Source organism: Notamacropus eugenii, chromosome 2 (genome assembly GCF_028372415.1).
Source record: "Notamacropus eugenii isolate mMacEug1 chromosome 2, mMacEug1.pri_v2, whole genome shotgun sequence".
Classification (NCBI taxonomy): domain Eukaryota; kingdom Metazoa; phylum Chordata; class Mammalia; order Diprotodontia; family Macropodidae; genus Notamacropus; species Notamacropus eugenii.
The window spans coordinates 372508633-372522070 of NC_092873.1; the positions used below are offsets into that span (position 1 = coordinate 372508633).

Below are 13438 nucleotides of genomic sequence, written 5' to 3' on the forward strand. Positions count from 1 at the left end.
CTAGTCTTCCTTGAACACCCATACACCCCAGTGCAAATGCAAGGTAATCTCAGAGGTAAAGCACTAGCAATGTTAAAGGAAGTACCATGGAATAGAAAGAACATGGAAAGCCTTGAATGCCAGATCAAGGATTTTAGCTTTTGTACTATGTAGAGGGAATTCATTAGAGACTTTTGAGCAGGGAAGTGGCATGATCTGATGTGTACATTTTTAATTGTTAATATGTATATTTAAAATTATTGATGTAATTTGTTTTGACACAACATACACTTTCCAGCAAACACACCAACCTACAAAGTATGTTTCTCAACAGCAGTTAAGCAAAACTGCTTAATAATATGTCATTTTACACTTTCATAGTTTATCAGTTGTTAACTTAAACCTTGGGAGTATAGGGCATTTCTAATGACTCATCATATTTAAACAAATTTTTGTTGGCTTACAACTTTGACTTTATTTTTATATTGTTCTGGTCATTCTCTTTGTTGTTCGTTTAGCAGATCACTCACACAAATCTTCCCATGTTTATTTGAATTCTTTACATTTATCTGTAATGTGGTAGAGTAATCCATTACATTCATAAGTTACAGGGTATTCATTCATTCCATAATTATTGGCCACATATTTTTTTAGGAAGATTACTCTGTCAGCAGTGAAGGCTAGATTGAAGAAGGAGAGCCTGGAGGTTAAGAAGACCAGTTTGGAGGGTATTACAAGAGTTTAGCTAAGAGGTGACGAATGCCCAAACCAGAATGGCAAAAGTAAAAAGGTGGGAGAGAAAGAATACTTGAGAAAGTTATTAGTGTTATTTATATATTATAAAGTGTTACTGATATTAGAGGAAATGCAAATGAAAGTAAATTTGAGGCTCTTTCTACCCATCAGATTAGCAAAGATGACAGACAAGGAAAATGACAAATGTTGATGGGGCTTTTGGAAACTCAAACATTAATGCATTGAAAATTGATTCTAGTACTCTTCACTCCCAAAGTCCCACTTTCTGATTGTCTGATTCCTCCCCAAAACTTCCAATTTAGGGAGGAGGACCAGGCCAGAGATGTCTTGATCATTTTCAGGATATACTACTAACCAAACTGCGCAGGAGTTTCTCTGCCATGTATTGGGCCTACTGACTCCCACCTTTTTAGCTCCCTTTGTGTGTGGTTTTCCTCTGTTAGGATGTAAGCTCCTTTGAGGGCAGGGACTATATTTCCTGTTTACTTTTATTTGTATTTCTGGTACTTAGCACAGTGCTGAAGTCATTAAGGAAATGTTCAGGAGGTTGGCACAGACTAGAATGAGGGGAGAAGGAACTTGAAACATGAACTTCAAAGGAGAGAATTAGTATTCGATTTAGTGGCAGAGCAGTGGTCTCAAAATTACAGTAAGGATCAAGGAGCAGGATGTTTGACGCCTAATGAAAGCTTTGTAAATAAACATCCATTGTTGTGCTTGCTTTTGTGGTTAGTTTATGGTTTATGTGGCTTTCTACTTAATTATTCCATCATCAAGCTGCTGAATGTAGCAGCTGGGAACACAGAAATATATAAGGTAGAAACTCTGGCCTCAAGAAGTTTATAATATATTTGGGGAAACAAGTAGTCTTTAATTCTTGAATTGGATTCAGGAGTTCTGTTGTTAAACTTCTTTCTCTTCGCTTTAAATTTTTAATTCTTTCTGTTGCTATATTACATTTATTTCCTACAAAGTCTTTCCTCTCTCTGCCCAAAGGCCAATTCTTATAACAGAAAACTTCAAAATAAAGACGAAAAAAATTCAGTAGAAACAATCAACACATTGTCTTGGTCTGACAATGTATGCAACATTCCAGCCCTATCCTTCCCTCCCCCCTTAAACCCCCACCTTTGTAGTAAAGAGTTGATTCCCACTTTTTTGGTCAAAATGTTTTGAGATTGTATTTTATTTTAACACTTTAGAATAAATCTTAGGTCTGCTCCTCACCCTGGTGTGACCTTATGGAACTCAGTTACTTCTCCAGGACTCAAAATTTCTTCATTTGTATATAATTTGGGGTTGGACTCTGATCTCCAAGTTCCTTCCCACTCTAAATCCTATTAATACTGAAAATATTTATGTACATTTATGGTAACCTTTATGGTAATTTGTGTAAAACTTTTCCAAAAGAATTGAAAAGGTAATGTAGTTACAGAGTTGATTGTTTCCTAAAAGTGAAGGTGCAAACCAAAAAAACAGCATAGGGAAAAACTATGCACAGTTGGCAGGAATGGTTTTTATTTAAATCTGAGTTATTTAAATCATTTTATCAAGAGGATATCATAGGTCTGTTTTCATATGGACATCTTTTCCTCCAGTTTTGTTGGGGAACTTTTGTAATTTTAAATTGAACATGTCTTGAAATTTTGTACTTTGAGAATATAGGCTTTACATTTTATTCACAGACTTGCAGACAAACAGTAATACTGATTACATATCTCAGAGAGTTTGGTAGAGGAAGTATAATTGACTGGCAAAGACTATTCTTGAATTTTCTCACATCATGGCTGGTAAGGGAGGGAAAAAGAGGAAAGGAACTTAAAGGAGTGGCTGGGTCCTGGAGACATTTTTTTAAAGAATAGGCCAAGACCTGAGCATGTTTGTAGGCAGAGAGCTAAAAGAGTGAGACAGAAGAGATTGAAGATGAGAGGGAGTAGGAATGATCTGTGGAAAGCTTTATAAACCTTAAACCCCTATGTAAATGTGAGTTGTTAGACCTGTTTTCCTTATCTCCATCTGTTGTTGTTAGTTTATATGAAGAGAAAGTTACTCATAGAACCTGATTTAAGCATTTCTTTAGTCCTTAATGTCATTTCACTGACCTCCCGAGTGGTAATTTTCTTTAATCTTTATAAAAAGAAAATAGAAGAGTCTTTGAGATTGCCGGTGAGTTTGAACCCCCAAGGACTATTGTGATATATTGATAAAACTTGGCTAGAAGGTTATATGAACACATAATCTCAAAAAAAGTATCTCAAGCATTTATTAAATTTCTCCTATGTGCCAGATGCTGTGGATGCAAAGATAAAACTAAAATAGTCCCTGCCCTCCTGAAACTTAAATACTTTCAAGGGAAACTACATGTATACATGTAAGTATATACAAGGTAAGGTAATTTTAAGAGAAATACTGGCAGCTGGAGGAATCAAGAAAGGCTTCCCATAGCAGGTAGCCCTTAAACAGAGTTTTGAACAGGAATTCTAGGACACATAAGGGAGGAATCCTTAGTGATTTTAAAGGGGTTCCATCTTAGGAAAATGAACCTGATGTTGGAAACAGAGAATTTTTGAAAGGGAATGAATAGGAGTTAAAATGTCTTATTTATAAAAATATTTATGAATTATTGAAAAGTTCAAACATGTCAAGATTTTGAGTTCCAAATTTTGTCCCATCTCTCCCCTCCCCCACCCCAACACACTGTGCATTCTGATTACCCCTTCCCCCCAGTCTGTCCTCCCTTCTATCACACCCCTCCCTTCCCTTACCCTTTTTTTGTAGGGCAAGATAGATTTCTATACCCCATTATCTATATTTATTTCCCAGTTATATGCAAAAACAATTCTCAGTATTCGTTCCTACAACTTTGAGTTCCAACTTCTCTTCCTTCTTTCCTAACCCCACCCATCCTCTCTGAGAAGGCACACAATTCAATATAGGCTATATATGTGTAGTTTTGCAAAAGTCTTCCATAATAGTTGTGTTGTGTAAGACTAACTATATTTCCTTCCATGCTATCCTTACTCTATTCTCTCTTTTGACCTTGTCCCTCCCCAAAAGTGTTTACTTCCAATTACTCCCTCTTCCCATTTGCCCTCCCCTCTATCATCCCCTGTCACCCCACTGATCTCCTTCTCCCCTACTTTCCTGTAGTGTAAGATAGATTTTTATACCAAATTGAGTGTGCATGCCTTCTCCTCTACTTTCCTGTAGTGTAAGATAGATTTTTATACCAAATTGAGTGTGCATGTTATTCCCTCCTTAAGCCAAATGTGATGAGAGTAAGCTTCACTTTTTCCCTCTTACCTCCCCCCTTTTCTCCTCCTTTGAAAAAGCTTTTTATTGCCTCTTTTGTGAGAGATAATTTGCCCCATTCCATTTCTCCCTTTCTCCTCCCAATATATTCTTCTGTTACCCCTTAATTTTATTTTTTTAGATATTATCCCTTCCTATTCTACCTCACTCTGTGCCCTCTGTCTATATGTGTGTGTGTGTGTGTGTGTGTGTGTGTGTGTGTGTGTATGTGTATGTGTATAATCCCTCCAACTACCCAAATACTGAGAAAAGTTTCAAGAGTTACTAATATTGTCTTTCCATGTAGGAATGTAAACAGTTCAACTTTAGTAAGTCTCTTATGATTTCTCTTTCCTGTTTACCTTTTCTTGCTTCTCTTGATTCTTGTGTTTGAAAATCAAATTTTTTTCTATTCAGCTCTGGTGTTTTCATCAAGAATGCTTGAAAGTCCTCTATTTCACTGAATGACCATTTTTTTCCCTGAAGTATTATACTCAGTTTTGCTGGGTAGGTGATTCTTGGTTTTAATCCTAGTTCCTTTGACTTCTGGAATATTCTGTTCCAAACCCTTTGATCCTTCAATGTAGAAGCTGCTAGAAAACTGGAAAAGACCGCATTCCCTTCTCACCCAGGTGAAAGAGCTTTCTCACTGACCTTTGAAGCTGTCTTTGGCATTTGTTGGATTAAGAAATCTGGGAACCGCAGCTGCTACCTGGGATTCCGCCCTGAAGCCTGTTCCAGTCCTGTCAGTGCAGCTAAGGCTGGGCTGGGCTCCTCTCTGAACCCCGTGCAGTAGACCTTTCCTGTCGGCCTTCCAGGCTGTCTTGGTCTGGAAATCTCTTTCACTCTGTCATTTTGTGGCTTCTGCTGCTCTAGAATTTGTTTAGAGTCATTTTTTACAGGTATTTTATGGGCTGTGTAGGAGAGCTTCTACAGGTCTGTCCTTCTACTCCGTCATCTTCCTAACTTATAATTCATAAGATCATAAAGTTTAAGAGCAAGAAGGGAGCTTAGATATAGGTCTTCTAGCATAAGTTCTCCGTTAACAAATGGAACAGTCACAGAACCATTGTTTCTTAGCTGGAATGTGTTTTGTGATCTTGTTTATTTTCCTAATCATGATTTGGCAGGTAGGTGACAGTGAATAAAACACCAGTCTTGGAGTCAGGAAGAACCTGGCCTCAGACATTTCCTAGCCAAGTGACCTCGGGCAATTCCCATTTCCTCATCTGTAAAATGAGCTGGAGAAGGAACTGGCAAACCACTCCAGTATCTTTGCTAAGGAAACTTCAAATGGGATCACAGAGTTCAACACAGCAGAACAACAAATGTTAAAATTAGTTTGTATTCTTGAATGTGGACTGATTCCATCGTTAGGTGGAGTAAGAATACTCAGAATGATGAACTAGGGAAGCCATGCTGAAGTAGAAACTACCACAGGTAAGCTGCACAGAAATAATCTAGAATTAACTATATTAAGTATGATAAAAAAGTTAATTTTATGTCATGTTTAGTGAAGGGTAATTTTTTAAAAACCTTTTTAATTGTATGTTTAGATGGTCAAATATTTGACCGAGATGAAAATGATAAGAATATTATTATCTGAATCAGAATAATAAGTATAGTGGCTCTGAGAGTGCAAATTCTGGTGAGAAGTATTTTGTAGTTAACAGACATAAAGGGATGTGGACAAAGACCATAAAGAAGGAAGAAAAAGGTTCAGAAGATAGTCTATCTCAACCCCTTTTTAAAGAAAAGGGAAACTGAGACCCAGAAATAAGACTTTCCCCAGATCACCCAAGATGTAGCAGATCTGAAATTCAAATTCGGTTCCCTCAATTCCAGGCCCATTCCTCTTTAGTAACAAGATTTAGCCTTCATAGTTTGATCAATTATTGTAGGCAAGTTGCTAGTACAGAACAATGACCTTAGGAGCCTTTGCTTTGGCTTGAGGAGAATTGAAGGAGGCTTTCACCAGAGCTTATCGTTAACATTAAAAGGTGAGTTATTGAGTGCAGGGAAATAGGTTTTCAACTTGTGAAAGTACAAATTCAGAATTTTTTTCTACCAGAATAAAATGTCTAAAGGAGAGAAGTAGGAGCATATGATCAGGTGTTTTAGAGAAAACTCCTTTGCTGCCTGTTGCTCACCCCCAATAAAAATCCTGTCTTTAGGTACTTGTGTTTTATTTGGTTCTCTGTAATTTTTGTCAGAAAAAACATTTGGCTTAAGTAGAAAATAGATCTGGAGCAGTGACTTATTCCACTACATGGAAATCTGTGGTTATTTTTATATAAATTACTTGTACTTTGTGGGATTAAATAAATTTAGTGGAACATTTTTGTTCAGGAATATACTTATAGTGTAGTACAGCTCTCCCTCACTCAAAACAAAGTCAAGTGCAAGTCATGTCATTATTTCTCTGATGGCATGGTCTTCTTCGGCAGCGAAGGACGAATACACACACATGTAGTGTAGTAACTCATTATGATGAAATCTGTGAAGATTACGAATATGAGTGCCTTTAAGATATGCCCTAATTTGGGATTTTAATTGAATAGTTCCCCCGAGTATTTTTTAAAGACCAAGAAATGTTATAAGCCATTAAAAATCATTTTTCTTGTGAAAGTTATTAACCTTCAGAAAAAATAATATAGTGGCACAGTCATGTGAAAAGATGCTTATCTAAAGGAGTCAGATGATCTAATAGTTTGATATTGCCTGAAGTAGTTGAATTTTGTCTTTATCATCGCTGGTGGAAAACTTCATCAGTGAACTAAATATATTTTTTTCTTCTACTGAATATGCAGCTCTTTTCCTGTGTTTCTAGAAACTGTTTATGGTTATCTTTTTGAAGCCTATGACTACCATATACTCATAGGAGCTAAATAGACTAAAAGCAATGGCCTGTCCAACCATTCTTCCACACCATTGGACTTTTTTGCTGTTTGTATCCAAGTGGTATGCTGGAGCCTCTGATTGTTAAATTTGCAGTTTGAACATTTACACTTTGGAAACCAACAGCCTACAAGTCAGGTCTTCATTTGTTGATTACCTAGAGACTTAAGAACATGATGGAGAAAATATTCATTATGCAGATTAAATTTTAAAGTGTTTTGTGCTACATTTCCCTCCCTCTCCCCGCTTTGTTAAACATCGACCAGCACATACATACCCCTGTGTCCCAGGATTTGAGTTTGATCTTATTTAGTAACTTTTCTTCTCTGTGTTTTCTGGTTGTCTTTGCTTACTTCAGTTTTACTTTAAGTGCTGTTAAAATAATGATAGGAGGTTAAAGATTAAATGCACTAGCTGAACTTTAGCAGCCCATGCAAATTGTTATCCTGATCTTTGGTGGTTAAGTAGTTACTGTAGTGCTGTTGTGGCAAAACTTGATAACATTTCATTGCCTTTCTTTGCTGATACTGTTGTAATGTGAGTAGGAATGTATTTTTTTTTTAGAGAAAGCCAATTTAATGTTTTCTATGAAAGAATTTTTAAGTTTATAAGTTTAATAAAAGTACTCAAAGTGTTGCAGATTTCATTTTGAAAGTACAGTATGTAAAATAAGATTATATGTAACATAATTATATAACCAGAACATAGTAATCATTAGCTCTTAAATCTTTTTCTCCTCTTCCCTGTACAATATGACCTTATCCAATAATGGTTATACTAGTAAGGTAATTGCAATCTGACTGTTATAAAATACACATTATCACAGCAGATTTTGAAAACTTTTAGTATCTAGTCATTTTCTTTTTCTCTTTATAATTAATTAATAATTATAAATTTATTATTATTATTCATATTTAATTCTTTATATTTAATTCAGAATTTCAGAGTTAGAAGAGGTTAAGGGCCATTTAGGAAATACAGTATGTAAATAAGGCACCCCTCTAGCCAACCACTGACTTTACACTTTTTTTTTTAAGACTTCTGTTGGGGGAGTGGGGAACTTAACTACTCCTTTTTCAAAGACCGCTAGCTGGAAGGTAGACTCACGATCTCTAGAGGCATTTTTTTTTTTACTTTTGTATCTTTCCAATTGTTACGGAATTTTTCTTTCAGTTGTATCAGAATCTGTCTTTCTGTAAACGTTCAATAATGTAAAAGGAGTAGGTGAGAGTAGTTATAAAAGCAATTATTTTTTACTTTTGATACAAAAAAACCTCAAATAAATAAAAAATAATTTGAGGGTTTCCAAGATAGTCCATTATGCCTTGCCAAGTCGAAGCCATCTATTACTCTACTGTCTACTCACTTCACTCTTGTTCGCAAGCTGCCAAATGAAGCTGAAGAAATCATGGAACTGCTGACAAAGTCCACTACTGCTGTCAAAGAGATTTTCCTAAACTGATAGTCTGACCCTGTCACCACCACCCCCTTCCCAGCTCCCTTATTCAGTAAGCTTTCTTTTTATCTCCTGGATCAAATATGAAATTCTGTTTCACTTTTACAACCCCTCATAACCTGGCCTCTTCCTACCTTTCCATTCTTCTTACACTTTGCTCCTCTCCACTTACTCTGCTATCCATTGACACTGGAAGTAATTGATAAATACTGCTGCTGAGATATTAAAAGAACATTGAGTTCCAGCCCTGATTTGTCTACTTTGTGCCCTTGGGCAGCAAATCCCTTAACTTTTGGGGACCTCAGGTTCTTAAGTTGTAAAATGAGGCATTGGTCTAGGGTCCCTTAAAACATCCTATGGTCTATATCATCCCTGGTATGCATAGAACAGTAACAGGCTCTATCAGCTCCCATGCACTAAATTATAATCTCTTCCTTTGATGCTTCTCAGACCTCCTTATCAAGCACTGACCTCCAGCTTCAGATCTCTAAATAGCCTATTAGACGTCTCAGACTGGATGTCCTGTTGATATCTTAAATTCACTGTGTCCAGAACTGAACTCGTTATCTTCCTCTCCCACCCCTCAAGTCTTCCCCTCTTCCTAACTTTCTTATTACTTGTTGGGGGCACTGCCTCCTCCCAGTCACTAAGGCTAGGTGTCCTAAGTCTTAAATGTCATTCTCTATTTACTCACTTCTTCTCTGACAACACTTTTTCTCACCCTAATACTCCTAGCCTGTGAAACTGGTAGTATCCTGGTACAGGCCTTCAACACCTCATGCCTGGACCACTGTGATAACCTTACCTCAAGTCTTTACCCAGTCCAGGTCAGCTGTCATATTAATCTTCTGAAAGCATATGTCTGATCATGTCATTCTCCTATTCAGTAAATTCCAATGGCTTCCTGTCACCTCCAGTATCAAACATCAAGTCCTGTGTTTGGCTTTTAAAGCCCTTCATAATCTGGCCTCTCCCTACCTTTCCAGTCTTCTTACATCTTACTTGCCTCCATGTACTTTGTGATCTAGAGACACTGACTTTGTTGTTTTTTGTACTAGACACTACATCTCCCAACTAAACATTTTAAGTGGCTGCTTTCCATGGCTGGAATGCTCTTCCTTTTCCTATTTGTCTCCTGATTTCCCTGGCTTCCTTCAAGTCCTAGCTAAAATATCACCTCTACAAGACTTTCCAGAGCCTCCTTAATGCTAGTGCCTTCCTTCTGTTGATTATCTCCATATATCCTGTATGTAACTTGTTTGTACATAGATTTTTTCATGTTGTCTCCCCTATCCTTATTAGATTTTGAGCTCCTTGAGAGCAGGGACTGCTTTTCTTTTTCCCTTTCATTGTTATCCCTACCTCTTAGCATAGTGTCTGGCATATAGTAGGTAATTAATCAGTGATTGTTGGCTGACTGACCGACCAAGTTAGTTAAATTAGTTTTATCAGTAATTGGTGGAAAATGTGCTATAACCCCTCAAGATTACAAAGGCATTTTACCAAATTCTCAGTGATACCATTTTGAATGTTTTAAAGTTTAAATATTTTGTTACTTCAGATATTAAAACATATAATTTGTTTTTTTTGGAAAAGTTGTACATATTGCTTAATGCCAGAGCCAACCACAGGCAAAATAACAAAGTAATAAATGTTTGTCTTTGGTGCCACTCTAACTTCCCCTCCCTCCCAAGTTAAACAAAACAAATTAAAAAGCTGCTCACGTAAACAAATCACCACATACTGCTCCTTCAGGACAGTATTGACTTCAACCAATAACTGTTGAATGTGTACCCTTCTAGATCTATTTTCACTTTAATAGAAGAGAAGTCATTGTGCGCCAAAGAAACAATTATACTAGTGACTTAGATTCAAGTTTTGCTTGTGCTATTTACTGATCCTCTAAACTTGAGCATCTCACTTTGCCCCTCTTCCAAAGTGGGAATAATTCAGTCCACTAACATTTATTTAGTTACTGTCATATGCATCACACTATACTGGGAGTTGGGATATAAAGATTTTTTTTTTAAATTACAAGACACATAGGCAATAGCTATCTACTTAATTGCCTAAATTATATCCTTATAGTCTCCAGTTGAATAAATAAAGTAGTTTTGTTTACAGAACTGCCCTAGTATTGTTTGGGGGTTTACAAATGTTGCAGCTGTGTTTAGGATAGAATTGAAGAATTGTGCTCATAGTTCTAGATATTCAGCCCACAGAGAACCTTTTGTGAATTCTTTTCAGCAGTTCTATAAGCATTTTATTCTGAGATGGAGAAAAAATATATCTTGGCATCCCTACTTTTTGAAACTGTTGGTAACAGCCTCTGGCTTGAGCATTCTTTGTTTTTTAGATGAATCCTTAAAGTAAGAACTCTTTCAGTTAAATTTTGCTTCTGCTGTTTTTTCTTTTCGTCATCTTCTCAACAATTCTGTAGAATGTTTATAAATAACATATTAACGTTACCACCTTTTTCATACAGAAGAAGCCCAGATCTACACTTTAAAAGTTGGCATTAGAAATTCTTTATGTCAAAGTACTGTATGTCAGGCATTATCGAGCGACCTATCTATTGATAAGCATTTGGACATACATATGTGTATGTATGTGTATATATTCTAGAATTTAGACTTAACACTATTGGAGCTCATACGGGCTTAGGGTATCCAACTCTCCTAGATCTCTATACCTAGCCATGTAGTTCTGTGTGTCATTAGTTACTCTAGGGTCACTTGAATGCTTATTTAATTAAAAGGGGAATTAGGCTATCCAGTTCTTAATTCCTGCACCATCTCTGATTCCTGAATAACACCTGCTATTTATAGAGTTGGCAGTTATAGACATTGTTTCAAGTTTGAAGTCTAAGGTTGCTCTCCATGTATAAACATGAATCAGGTATGGAACAAGTAGTTTATTGCACACAGAAAAAAAGAATGCTGAGCAATAAAGAATCATAGAATAATTAGAACAGAAACCAGTAACTGCACTCCTAGTACATCTAATTGGGAGCCTAATACTTAGTCTCACTAGTGTACAGAACTGAAAAATGAATATATAGGTAGATAAGCAGGTAAGTAATCCAACCTAGCTAAAGTAGCAAGGACACAATGAGGAAGAATTGGCACACCACCATGTGCCAGGCAAGTCAAACCACTACCACCACTTTGACCACTATTTCTCCTTAGACCCTGATGGAGGCACTTCAGGATTCTGAACCCAAGAGCCTTGAGAATAGCAGCATCCCCTTGAAAATATCAAAATTAACATTAGTTCTAGTTTCTACTATATGGATTTCTGCTGTATTGATTCCACGTTGTAACTGATTTTATAATTGAGTCTACATCTGCCTAAAATCCCTTGTTATATCCTGCAGTTGCACTTAGGAATTTAACTTTCCTTCTGAGTTAGTTTAAAGGTATAGTTAAAAGAAAAACTGTTATTTACTATACCTTATCTTTAAAAGCTGATCTGGTACATTTCCACTTATTGTCCATCCTTGTCTGTCCTTATACAATTAAGGAGACTCTTATTTCCCTAACATATCCTCCAAGGAGCAAGGGAGTCTACTATCCCTGGTCCACTGACAATGTTTTCAAGAAACAGTGAGTCCCATAAATCAATCAAGTATTCCTTAATGACAGAGAAGGGTGGTTACTAGCCCCAGGTGGGTGCTAGTGAGCTTTTTTTGGCTGTAACCATTCATGTTGTCTCCAACTCCATGATGCTGTCTATGCTGTAATCAGTCACATTGTCCTCCCCACCTATCCAACTCTGTATTCTCCGAAACTATATTAAGGCTGATGAGCCTTGCTTTGGAGTCTTTAGTTATTGAAAGAGGCCTTTGACACAATTTATTGTTTGCTTCTAGCTTAACTAATAAATTGATTGCGCTCTGACCATTGTCTCTCAGTTTACCTTAATTTCCAAATGTAACACTCTGAGACCACAAAACCTGTTTCCAGGCCAGCCCCCACAGTCATCATTGAGGGGAGAAATCATTGTGTAGAAAGGGTCTGCTTTCCTTAACATCAGCATCGGTACCTGCCTGCTGACCAGTTGTCACACAATTTGCAAATGCTGCCATAAGTTATACAGCACGTTGTCCTGCTGCATAGTACAACAGAAAAACCATTTGATGAATTGAGATCAGAGTTTTAGTCCCATGGATGTTTCTAATTAGCAGTGTGATGTTGGACTTTTCATTCAATTTATTGCAAGACCATATGGGCACAAATGACTGGTTCGAATCTTGTCTTCAACACTAGCTGGGTGACCTCGGGCAAATCACTTAAGCTCTCTAAGTATCTGTTTCCTATACCTTCCCTACATCCTTCATATGGTTTTGTGAAGATCAGATGGAAAATTGTGTTAAACAGTATAAAATACTATTCAAATACATGGTAGTATTGTTTTTCAATACTCCAAAGTACTCTGAAGGTTCTCTTCTTATCTATCTTCTTTCACCCTGTACATTTGTGGCCTACCTTTAAAAGGAAACTTTTCTGATTGTCAGACACATAAAGGGAAAGAGGTTTATGTTGATAGGAAGCAAAAAATGCTTATCTCTAGGTGTTACATGTCTATATTCATAGTCTGGTCTGAAAGTGATTAATACAATTTATTTCTTATCATTAGAACTTTGAACTTTTCGTTATGCCTTTTTCAGAACTTTTTATCCCTCCTCAAACCTTCTCTGGGACTCTCTCCACCCATCCTCTCAGCTTTTCATTCATTTACTTTCTCTCAGTTCAGCTACAGAAAATAAAACTCTTTCACCTTTAGGTGGATATATATGTGTTGTTATGTTTGGAAATTATGGTAAACTGAGAGACAAATAAATGGTTTTGAGCGTGATCATTTTATTCATTTATGCTAGCAGTAACCAACACATTAGGTTAATGGCTTTACCTACTTACCAGAGACCCTGAGTGAGGGATGACAGGGTCTTTTAAATCTATATATGTCTTCCTTCTGATTGGCCAAACAGTACATCATTTGGCCCTCCCCTGACAGGTAAGCTAACCCTGATTGGTAGAGATTTTAATGAAGAGGTGA

General features: G+C 36.7%; 1 protein-coding gene across 8 annotated transcripts in view; it reads left to right on the forward strand.

Annotated features, from left to right (window-relative positions):
- VMP1 (vacuole membrane protein 1) overlaps nucleotides 1-13438 on the forward strand; it is a 131821-nt gene that overhangs the window by 4212 nt on the left and 114171 nt on the right. For 4 of the 8 annotated variants that reach the window (XM_072646899.1, XM_072646896.1, XM_072646901.1 and 1 more), the window contains exon 2: nucleotides 3023-3106. The exons of 3 other annotated variants lie outside the window; for them this stretch is intronic. The gene's annotated coding sequence lies outside the window, so the exon portion shown is untranslated. Of the gene's footprint in view, nucleotides 1-3022; nucleotides 3107-5156; nucleotides 5467-13438 lie in introns of those variants that run through there. One more of the 8 variants, XM_072646898.1, reaches the window with a different exon arrangement.